This window comes from Rana temporaria, chromosome 2 (genome assembly GCF_905171775.1).
Source record: "Rana temporaria chromosome 2, aRanTem1.1, whole genome shotgun sequence".
Taxonomy (NCBI): Eukaryota; Metazoa; Chordata; class Amphibia; order Anura; family Ranidae; genus Rana; species Rana temporaria.
The window spans coordinates 316232463-316245159 of NC_053490.1; positions in this window are offsets into that span (position 1 = coordinate 316232463).

The following is a 12697-nucleotide window of genomic DNA, read 5'->3' on the forward strand; positions in this document are numbered from 1 at the left end:
AGGTGTGACCATGGGCGCTCCCCGGTAGCGATGGGTTGCAGAAGGCCCAACGGAAGGTGCCGAGGGGATTTACTCTGGGCACAAACAGAGCATGCCGCTACATATGCGGCGATGTCAGAACGTAGAGAAGGCCACCAGAACAAACGTGAAACAGCCCAGGACAGCTGATTCTTTCCAGGATGCCCCGCGGTCTTGGAGTTATGGTAGGTTCGCAACAACCGAGTGCGCAACTCCTCAGGCACAAAACATCTGCCGTTGGGTCTCCCAGAGGGAGCACCAGATTGGGCCGCCAAAATCTGCTCTCCAAGGGGAGAGGTCAGGCTGGTGCGAATGGCGGCCAGGATCTGATTAGGAGGTATGACCGAAGTCGGTATCGATTCCTCCCTGGACAGCTCGGAGTATTGACGTGATAAGGCATCCGCCCTGACGTTCTTGGAACCGGGTAGGTAAGAGACCACGTAATTAAAACGTGACAGGAACAGAGCCCATCTGGCCTGACGTGGTGTCAATCTCTTGGCCTCAGAAAGGTAAGTCAGATTCTTGTGGTCCGTCAGGATGAGAACCGGAACCACCGAACCCTCGAGCAAATGCCTCCACTCCTTGAGAGCCTGCACGATGGCCAACAACTCTCTGTCACCAATCTGGTAGTTGAACTCCGCGGAAGACAGTTTCCGGGAGTAAAACCCACAGGGAAGCAGAGGACCCTCTGGTGTTCGACGCTGAGACAGAAGGGCGCCTACTCCCGTCTCAGACGCGTCCACCTCGAGAACAAAGGGCAACCCAGGGTTGGGATGAGACAGTATTGGAGCCAACACAAAGGCAGATTTTAGAGCCTCAAAAGCCCGGATGGCCTCGGGCGGCCAGACCTGGGAATTACTGCCCTTCCTGGTCAGATCCGTGAGAGGCTTGGCCAGCATGGAGAAGTCCCTGATGAACTTCCGATAATAATTGGCGAAGCCCAAAAAGCGCTGCAGGGAACGAAGACCACTGGGCTGGGGCCACTGTAAGACAGCCGAAACCTTCTCAGGGTCCATGGAGAACCCCTCAGCGGAAATGATGTAACCTAAGAAGGTTACCTGGGACCGGTGAAATTCGCATTTCTCAAGCTTACCGAACAGCTTGTTCTCTCGTAACCGTTGCAACACTCGCTTGACATCCAGAATGTGGGCCTCCATGGATTCAGAATATACCAAGATGTCATCCAAATAGACCACCACACACTGCTGCAACAGGTCACGGAAAACATCGTTGATGAATTCCTGAAAGACTGCGGGCGCATTGCACAACCCAAAGGGCATAACCAAGGATTCATAATGACCGGTCCTGGTGTTGAACGCGGTCTTCCACTCGTCACCAGCCTTGATCCTTACCAGGTTATATGCCGCCCTCAGGTCGAGTTTAGTAAAGACCGTGGCCCCTTTCAGGCGATCAAACAACTCGGAAATCAAGGGTATCGGGTATGCATTCTTGATCGTGATGCGATTAAGGCCTCTATAGTCGATGCAAGGCCTCAACTCTCCGCCCTTCTTTTTCACAAAGAAAAATCCAGCCCCTGCCGGGGATGAGGATTTGCGAATGTGACCACGGGAAAGCGCCTCCTTCACGTACTCCTCCATGGCCTCATTCTCCACAACCGACAGTGGATAGACCCTGCCACGAGGAGGAACGGCACCAGGTTGTAACTCTATGGCACAATCGTATGGGCGGTGCGGAGGCAGGGCAACAGAGCGCACCTTATCGAATACATCCCGGTACCCCTCGTATTCAGGAGGCAACACAGAGTCCGAGGAGGTACACAACAACTTGACAGGCCCATGGATGCAACTAGCCCCACACTGTGGTGACCACGAGAGGATCTGGGCCGATCTCCAATCGAAAGTCGGATTATGCTTCTGGAGCCAGGGGTACCCCAAGACCACCGAGTAGTGTGGAGACAAAATGACCTGAAGGCAGGCCGACTCCCTGTGAACGGCCCCAATGGCTATCCCCACTGGAAGGGTCTCATGAGTCACGTGTGACGGCTGGAGGGGTCTGCCGTCTATCGCCTCGAGAACCAGCGGGGAAACTCGAGCCTGCAGAGGAATGGAGTTGGCGGCAGCGAACTTACTATCAATGAAAAATCCACCAGCACCAGAGTCCACCAACGCCTGGGTCGTCACCGAGCCCCCGACCCAGGAGAGAACAACAGTGATCAGTGGTTTATCAGCACGGGAAACCGGGGACGAAGAGACTCCACCCAAGATCTGCCCCCGACAGGATCTCAGGTGCGAGCGTTTCCCGGACGGTTCGGACATGCCAACCGAAAATGCCCACCGAGACCACAGTACATGCATCGGCCCTCACGTCTCAGGAGTGCCCTCTCCCCCTCGGACAGGCGAGCAAACCCCAGCTGCATGGGTTCACCCCCAGACATGTCCACTCCAGGAGGCGTGGGAGGAGAGGGAGGCACGGGTGGGACAGAAAAGGTAGGCGCCAATCTGTTAGGAGACCTCCGCAGGCTCTCCTTAAAGGAAGGTCTCTCCCTGAGTCTGGTGTCAATCAATATCAGGAAAGAAATAAGAGCCTCGAGCTCCACTGGTAGGTCCTTAGCTGCAACCTCATCCTTCAAGGCATCCGAGAGACCATGGGAGAAAGCAGCGACCAGAGCCTCATTATTCCAGCCCACCTCTGCTGCCAGGGTAAGAAACTCAATGGCGTATTCGGCTACCGATCGTGAACCCTGTCTGACGGACATAAGGAGCTTCGCAGCAGAGGCAGAGCGAGCCGGTACATCGAATACCTTCCGAAGAGAAGCAACAAAACCGGAAAACTCGGCAACCACCGGATTGTTGTTCTCCCATAAAGGGCTGGCCCAGGCCAAGGCCTTGTCCGAGAGCAGCGAGATCAAGAAGCCCACCTTAGATCTCTCAGTAGGAAAGGCATGTGGCAGCAACTCGAAATAAATGCCCACTTGGTTAAGGAAACCTCGGCACTGAGTTGGCTCTCCCCCAAAGCGCTGCGGAAGGGGGGCAGAACCGGTCATACCCCGAGACACCGCAGGCACAACAGGTGTCGGGGTAGACTCTGGCGCAACAACCGGAGCGGCAGTAGGAGCGGACCCAGGAGCGACAACCGGCCTATCGGCAATGGGAGCGAGATGAGCCGTGCGTGCAAGCAGGGTTTGCAACGCCTGAGCGAACTGACCCAGCAGGTGATCCTGCTGATCAAGTCTGGCAACCAGCATGGGTAGCGAAGGTGGCCCTGTACCGTCAGAATTAATGGCTTGGTCCTAATGTCACGGAAGCATGAATCAGACGTACAACAATAGATAAATGAAATAGGAAGGCTTTATTGAAAACCAAACAGCAAGGTAAAAGTCCAAACGGATGATCAAACAGTGCAGAGTCTTCCACCGGAGCCAGGGATCAGGAGCCAGAAGGATAGTCCGAACGAAGCCAGGGATCAGGAGCCAGAAGGGTAGTCCGAACGAAGCCGGGTCGGTAACCAAAAGCAGCAGCACAATCTCAGGAGCATGTGAATACAAGAGGACCAAGCAGGGAAATGAAGCAACAGACCTCCTATATATAAGCAAGGCATCCAGCTCCTCCCAGTGGGAAGGAGGAGCCGCAGGGTGTGGTAAGTTATAAGAAGCTCAGAAACCAACATGGCCGCCAGCACATGTCAGATGAAAGAAGCCAGCAAGAGGTAAGACCATGACAAGATCACAAAGATTGGCATCAGAGATCTCATAATTTCTCCTGGGCTCCAGATGACATTAGCCACCCACTTCCAGCATAGATGCTGATCCCACCCTTACATCTGCCTGCAGCTCCAACAATAGAATCTGTGTGTGGCTGGGAGTGGAGTCACACAGGATCCTCTCTGAAATGCAGGAGCAGGAGGCGGAGCCACACATCCGGCAGTGACAGAAGGCAGAGCCAGACAGACAACAGCAACAGGAGCCAACATAGTGGGAAGTGACCGGAGGCAGAGCCACACGTCCAGCAGTGACAGGAGGCGGAGCCAGACAGACGACAGCAACAAGAGCCAACATAGTGGGAAGTGACAGGAGGTGTAGCCACACATCTGGCAGTGAGAGGAGGTGGAGCCACACAGCCAGCAATGACAGGATGCAGAGCCATACAGCTGACAATGACAGGAGCCACACAGCCAACAGTGACAGAAGTCACATAGCTGGTAGGTGCAAGAGACAGAGCCCCGCCGCTTGAAGTAACAGGAGCTGCACAGAGGGCAATGACAGACGCTACTGCAGCCCACCAGATTTGTCTCATCCATGAGTGCAGTGCACGGTACACATTGCACCCATGGATGATACACCACTGGTGATACCACAAACCACAATCCAGTCTTTGAATTGCAGCCAACATCTCCCCGCCGGCTGCCTGTCACAGAAAGTTACTGTGATAGGCAATGGGTGGGGAGATGTTGGCTGCAATACAGAGACTGGATCACAGTGTTTGGTACCCCATACACCCCACACAAGCTGCGGGGCAGAGGTAACCAGTGCCCATGCTAGAGCGCCCCCACCGGAAAAGTCAAACATCAAATCGCGGAACGGTCCCGCAATGGTCGTGGAAAATCTGGGACTATTGCAAGGTATGCATCCATCACAAATTTTGGGCCCCCTCACACAGCTTTAGGCAGGGCCCCCCTGGAGCAGAGAACCGGGGGGGGGGGCTCATCTCTCCTGCCGCGAGATGATAAGCAGGGGGGCTTCCCCCTGCCACGAGTCGCTAAAGGTGGGGGCCAGACAAAAAAATAATAATAATAATAATAATAAAAAAAAATCAGGTTGGGCCCCTTACAGGTGTAATGCCTGTACCCCCTGATGGCGGCCCTGAAGGTATGCATTAGCGCTCAGGCAACCTGTCACTAGTTTTTTACTGGTCTGGTTGTAGACAGCCCAGTAGACCCAAAATCATTGGACCTATTTTTCCTGACTATTCAAAACACCTGCTTTTGCTCCATGACTTAATCTGCACATCTCTGGGAAGAATTAGGCTGTGGGTAGTCACCCCAGGAAAACTATAAAATAACAGCAGTAAGGCAATGAATTCTGTTTATGAAAAAGTAAGTGAATTGAGGAATCTCCAACAAAGCTTCATAATTACAATTACATCTGTTAACGTGGTGCTGCACTTGGATGAGAATGTGTTTGTTAAATGAATCCATTTATACAAATAGTAATAAAGTGATTTAATTATATACTAATTTCTGCCAAATTCAACAAGTTTTTTTTTTTAGTTCTGAGATTGTCATGAGGAAAAGTCATCAACTTGTTTAGCTACTCATGGAAACAACAATGAACACTTTATAGCACACAGTAATAACTGCACATTGATTTCTGTTTTCCATTAGATTGCAGCAGCTTTGACAGCATTCATCACATATTTTCAGACGCAAACGAAATGCATAATGCCAAAAAACAAACAAACACACATATAATCCAAGGAAAATGGGCAGAGTTGCAAAGACCTAATGCATTTCTTTTCTTATACCAGCTTGCTGCCATGTGTCTAATTGACAAATCCATCTGGCAACTGTTTTAAACAATGTGGTCTCTCGTTATGTTTTTAATTCAGTAAAATATAAAAATATAACATAACATTTTGCCAAACCAGCATGCCTAAGCTAAAGTAATTCATTATGATTTGCAGTTTGTTTTTCAGATTGAAACTACTTGGGCTTTATCATTTAACTATTTCAAGGCCACATTCACATTTTGAGTCCTACAGTAGGGGGCTGAGCATTTTTTCAACATAGTTACCTAGTTAGTCAGGATAAAAAAAAGGCCCTAGTCTATTTAGTTTCACCAATTAACTAGTTTGGCTCCAGAAATGTATTTCGCATACACGTAACAATCTTAATGGTTGGCAATAAAATGTATTAAACCCACAGAACATTATATATTTTCTGAAAGCAGAGGCCCTGTAGAAAAGAAAAATGGAATAGTTGTACATTTTTGATTCACATGATATTTGTGCAACTGTTTAATAAATGCAAATTTTCAGGAAAAACTATAATAAAATTAGTTTTAGTGCAAAACCACACCATATAATACCCATATTTTATTAAAATATAAAAGATGAGGTTGTATTGAGTAAATAGATACGAAACATTCAATGTCTTATGTTGTGGTTCACCTGTCATCCTGCCCAGCCCGACATCCATCTCTCAATCATTTAAAGACACATATCAGTCCAAAGCTTTGTTTTGTATGTTTTTATTTGAGGGGATTAAACTTGGATGGAGATTTGGGAATTATGGGATTTCCAAGAATATTCAGTGCAGACCTTTTTTTTTTTTTACTCCTATATACATGCTAGTATATACACCTCAATGTTCTCTCCAGCACAAACACTCGCTGCACACTATTTCTCCTCCAGCACTTTATTTGCTGCAGACTGTTACTCCTCCAGACTAGCTAGAACCGCATGGGTAAGCCTGACATGGCTTCAGCCAGGCCTCAGTGAACTGCCTTTTGCAGGCAAGGACCTGTGATGTAGTAATAGTTCAGGTGCTAGCTGTCCTATATTTAGCTACCACTCCCAGATCTTCAGGTCCTGCCAGCCAGCCTGGCTGCAATGACCTCTCTCCACTTCCCTTTCCACATCCTCTCTTTTGGTTCTGCAATCTCCCAGTTCTCTCAGGTGTGCCTCCCAAGTCCTCCCCCATCTGTCCTTTACTTGCTCTCTCATGTGCCTCTCCTTCCAGGATCTCCACACTCTGCCTGGATGCACCCAATACCCAGCCTAGGGCCCCCCCAGACTGGGGAGCTCCCCGTGGGCACCGACAGCCTCCACACTCTCTCACTCCAACTCTTTCACTCGACAACTCCCCCCGACCTGGGCTGGCCCAAAGAATTTAAAGAGGCCCGCCCCCTGACAATCCAAGTTGGAGATTGATCAAGGCTCCTTAAGATACCCCAGGCAGCTCCACCTCTCTTCCCCTCCTCTCCTTCTAGTATTTTTTAGAAGGAAAAGGGAGGTGACACTGAAGTGATAGTGTCAGAAAACTCCTGTGAGACGTTTTGCACACAGACGTGCGCAAGCACATAGCCTTTGCCATAGAATGGCACACAGGCGCGCGCACGCGCGCCAGAGGTTGCAATTGCGGGTACGCATGCGCACAGATGCAAGCACGCGTGCACACGTACGAGCCTAATCCCGTTTGGCGCCAGACAGCCTATTTAAAGGGAGTCTCTTGTGCCTTGCTGACTGATCTTCAGCTGTGTTCCTGAATCCTGCTCTGATCCTGTGTGTCCAGTATTTAGACCCGGCTTGCTCTTGACCTTGGCTCTGTGTTCTGTTCCTGTACTGATGCCCATCTCTGACCCGGCTCCGTTCCTGACTCTGGCTCTGTCTATGACTTGGTACTTCACTGCCTGCCTGCTGACGAACCTGGCTATCCCTGAGACCTTGCTCCTATCTATGTTCCTGGTTGCTGTTACTCTCGGTTACCTGCCTGGCTGTTACCTGTTCTAGCTCAGCTCACCACAGTCTACTCCAGGCCGCTGAACCCTGCCAAGCTGTGCTCCCAGGACCTCCTGCTCCAGGCACTCGTGTCCCTCTTGTCCTTCGGCTTCCTCTGTCTCACCTTCAGCGGAGCCAGGACAGGAGATATAAGAGAGGCCGATCTCATCAAATCTGTCTCCCATCTGATCCCTAACAGATAGTGCTTGTGATACACCAGCTGCTACCCTGAGACACTCCCAACCCAGAATGAAAACAAACAGGGCTAGCAACCAGCTAGGCCTGCCTAAATGTTCCTACTCTCACAACAATCCTCACTTTAGCACCTACCTAGCTAGAGGGTGCTACACTTAAAATTGTGTGCGCCCGCAATATTGCCAAAAACTGTGGTACCCACAAATACCCATAGGTAATGCTTTAAAAGCCTTTATAGCTCATCAGTTTAGAGTTTGCTAGTTTCTCACTCTGACGTTCGCAGTGTTGTGTCACATGTATGGTGGGGCCGCCGTTTACATGCACATTCACACCCTGGGCTTGCATTTGCTATAGGGTTTTTTGGCACTTCTTTATATATATATATATATATATATATATATATATATATATATATATATGTACATTTTTCCATAAAGATTTTTATTGAGAATAAAAGAAGCCAATGTCTTTTAGAACAGATACAAGTAGTACATAGATAAAAACATGTATTATAACTTTTACATATAGTGTTGAAGATAACTTAAAGCGGGAGTTCACCCGAAATTTTTTTTTTTAACATTAGATTGATGCTCATTTTGTCAAGGGGAATCGGGTAGTTTTTTTAAAATCGAAGCAGTAATTACCGTTTTAGAGAGTGATCTTCTCCGCCCCTTCCGGGTATGGTCTTCGGTACTGGGCGTTCCTATTTGACTGACAGGCTTCCGACGGTCGCATACATCGCGGCACGAGTAGCCGAAAGAAGCCAAACGTCGTTGCGGCTCTATACGGTGCCTGCGCACCGACGTTCGGCTACTTTCGGAAAATCGTGACACGATGTATGCGACTGTCGGAAGCCTGTCGGAAGCCTGTCAATCAAGTAGGAACGCCCAGTCCCGCAGCCATACCCGGAAGCGGCGGAGAAGATGCATCTCTAAAACGGTAAGTACTGCTTGGATTGTAAAAAAACTACCCGATTCCCCTTGACAAAACGAGCCTCAATCTAATGTTAAAAAAAAAAGGTTTTTGGGTGAACCTCCACTTTAAGTTCACTGATGTATGGAACATTTTGGAAGGAGTCTTATCAAGAGTGAGCTGTTGTTATCTAGATAATTACTTACATTTTGCATGTTTGGAAGAGTCATGTAATGAGGACTCAGATGGGCATAAGTGTCTCTTGATAGTGGATAGGTATATGGAGTGGGTAGACCATATAGCCCACAGCTTTGGGGTGGGCGTCAAGTGTTGTCGTTGAGAACCGTTTCCATCAAAGGGCAAAATGAATCTGGATGTTGAAGGATAAATGGGTACACCTAGGTATTTATAGTGTGCAGGTTGTAGCTCAGATTTAAGACAGGGGTTGGCATATGCCATCTAGAGTAGGAGGGCCTGGAATGTGGTAAGAGAAGCTGTTTTTTTTTTTCATATTTATTTTTACTTGATTGCTATCACATGGGGTTAATAAGCATCATCTATATGATAGCAATATGAACAATAAAGCACCCTCAGTGAGTTCTTCAATGTAAATGATGGAACATGCAGAAATCCTCGTGATGTGTGAAAACACCTCCAACAGTGGAAATAAGATGGCCGCTCACCTCACAGAGAGGACCCCACGGTAGACAGGGTCAAAAACAGCATTCCCTTACGGGTATAATGGATGAATCCAAATCCTACTGTTGGGCAGCGATCTCATAAACAATGGAACACTCTCAATATAACATTCACCATGTAATGACAAAGAACAATCCCATAGTGCTCTCCGTAATAAAATTAACTTTTAATAATGACAAATGAAAAACTTACAAACAGAGCACTGAGCCAGTGCTAGCTTGATCGGCATGTAAATCACAGAAGATGGCAAAAAAGTTTAAAACAACAACGTTGTCCTTCTTAGGCCGGGTACTCACGGACAAACATGTACGGTGAAAGCGGTCCGTCGGACCGTTTTCACCGTACATGTCTGCCAGAGGGCTTCTGTACGATGGTTGTACACACCATCGTACAGAAGTCCGCGCGTAAACAATACGCGGGGCGTGTCCACGGTGTCGCCGCGCCGATGACGCGGTGTCGCCGCGACAATGACGCGGCGACGTGGGCGGCCTGCCTTTAAAATGCTTCCATGCATGCGTCAAAGTCATTCGACGCATGCGAGGGACGGCGGGCGCCTGGACATGTACGGTAGGTCTGTACTGACGACCGTACATGTCCGAGCGGGCAGGATTCCAGCGGACTGTTTTAAAACAAGTCCAGGAATATTTGTCCGCTGGGAAAAGGCCCGGCGGGCAAATGTTTGCTGGAATTCGGCCCGCTCGCGCCCACACACGACCAAACATGTTTGCTGAAACTGGCCCGCAGACCAGTTTCAGCAGACATGTTTGGTCGTGAGTACGGGGCCTAAGAACACACTCCCGGGTTACCAGCACGGTTAAGGAGATATTTGCAGAAAACACTGAACCGATGTCTACGGCGCAGGTGCACCAAGCGTGCCGGTTTTCTGAATGGGATAATGCCGGAAATCCGTGCATGCGTGGGGATCGTGCCGGTCCGGTGCGCATGTGTGGGAGTGACATCATCGCCGCTCCGGCCATTCACAGTGCCGGAGCGTCGATATAAGGAAGATGCTCTAAAGGGACATGGCGGCGGAGGGGAACGAGGAGCGCTTTGGGGGCTTCAATCTCAGGTAAGTGACACATAATGAGCTAGTATGCTATGCATGCAAGCTCATTATGCCTTTTTCTTGCAGGGTTTTTTTTTTTTACAGGAAAAAAAATTGTGTTTACTTCCTCTGTAAGTGGTTTGTGATGGACCAGCGTACAAAAACAGCAGTGGACAGTATATCCAAGTTCTAAGTTCCTGTGGTATTCACCAATTCAAAGCCACTGCTGTCTGCAGGAACCCAACAAAAAACAGCAACATAAGGGCTCAAAATCGAAATGGAGAGGATTCAATGTCAAGATGTAAGACATAGAGATGAATGATGCAAATGGTGACGGTGCAATTCAAGTGTGGTCACTGGGCATCAAAGTGCAACTCCAGGCTATTCACATTACTGCTAGTGTCAACCCCAGTCTGCGGCGTGGCCCTCACTAAGGTGCACGGGGCACCGACAATATTTCTCTTCAGCGAGGAGGTAGAATTTACATGTAGTTGTCCACCATCTTCGTGGTGGGGGGAAGCCTTCCTACTGAATCCACTTGTTGCTGTTGCCCGCTGATGTTGGTGCTGCAGTAACTAGAGTTCCTCTGTTGCAAGCTTAGTGTACATCCATCTGCAGCCAGCTGCTAACTTCTGGTTTAACTTCCAGTTTCCACGATTTTCACTTCCTGTTTGTCGTGATTGCCTGGGAATTGTTGGATAAATAGGAGTGCGTAGGGCGCTACACCAACCCATTTCACCCACCTAACATGTGGGTTTCATCAAAAAGCCTCCCTTCTTGATGTAAGTGCAATATTTTTTTACGTGTTTATTAAAGTTGAACGTTTTACACTAAGCAAGTTTATCTCTTTTGGGGGATCCATGAGAATCAGGCCCCATACACACGATAGAATTTATCCGCGAATACGGTTCAGCGGACCGTATCCGCGGATAAATCCTCTCTAAGATTTCAGAGGATTTCTATGCGATGGCGTGTACACACCATCGCATTGAAATCCGCGCTGAAATCCTCTGCCGATGACGTGTCGCGCCGTCGCCGCTATTATGACGCGGCGACGGGCGCGACGCTGTCATATAAGGAATTCCACGCATGCGTCTATTCATTACGGCGCGTGCGGGGAATCCCTTTGGACGGATGGATCCGGTAAGTCTGTACAGACGAGCGGATCCATCCGTTGGAATGGATTCCAGCAGATAGATATTCTGTGCATGTCGACAAATATTTATCTGCTGGAAATCCATTCCAGGGGAGATTTATCTGCGGATAAATATCCGTTGGCGTGTACACACCATAGGATCTATCCGCAGAAACCCATTTGATGGGATTTATCTGCGGATAGATTCTATGGTGTGTATGGGGCCTAATACTCTGAGGGAGGAATTCATCACTACAAGTCCTGTGGAGGGTTCTGGATCAGTCAGTCACCAACACAAGTTCAGCTGTGCCTTGGTCTATGGAATACATATTGGTGAAATTACCATTGGGATATCCCCTTCATCAGGTAAAGGCTCTGGCTGGATTTTAGCCACAAGCGATTATGACCTTCCGTAATATGAGGTTCACATCAGCTGGTAAGTGAGCATATTTTGCCACGGAGGTTGCACTTTTATCCCTGGTGGCGGATGTTAACTTTTTTTGAAAGGACACAATTTAATTTGGACTCTGTTCACTGTTGACATTGGTGTTATTATATTGAATTACTATCTATCCTATTAAAATAGCAATTCACATTTGGGACACTTTTTGAACTTTATTACTTAAATTAGTACAATTTGTCACAATGTATGTTTGAGTTTAGCGCATCTCTATTTAACATCTATATCTAATTACTGTGTATATCTCATAGAAAAGTTGCTGCTTTGGGATTTGTATTTTTAGGGCATGAAAAATAAATAAAAAGAGCCTAAAAAAAAGGGCAATGAGCCTTGCTAGGAGCAAATTATTATATGGTTCCAAAACCATTAAAAAACAAGATGATTGAAATCAGCACAAGACAATAGTCCCTTTGTGTGGGAAACATCTGCTATCAAATACCTTGGGGTCTGGTTGACCTCAGATTCTTGTGGTTTGGTAGGGCGGCGATTTGTAAAATTACCATCTTGACAAGAATTCTATACTTACTTCGTACACTGCCTATCAAAATACCCCAGAGCTTTTTTAAAGCCCTCCATGCACTTCAAATGAAATTCATATGGGCCCATAAACCACCTCGTATAAAATCCACCTTGCTAACTAGAAATAGAAAATGGAATGAGCTCCACCCCCCTACAATTTTCTCCTTGGATACCAAAAACACAATATACCCCCAATTTAAGATCATCCTCTGATAGGTACCACGTTAGATATCTTCCACCTTCTAACCAAACATTCCAAG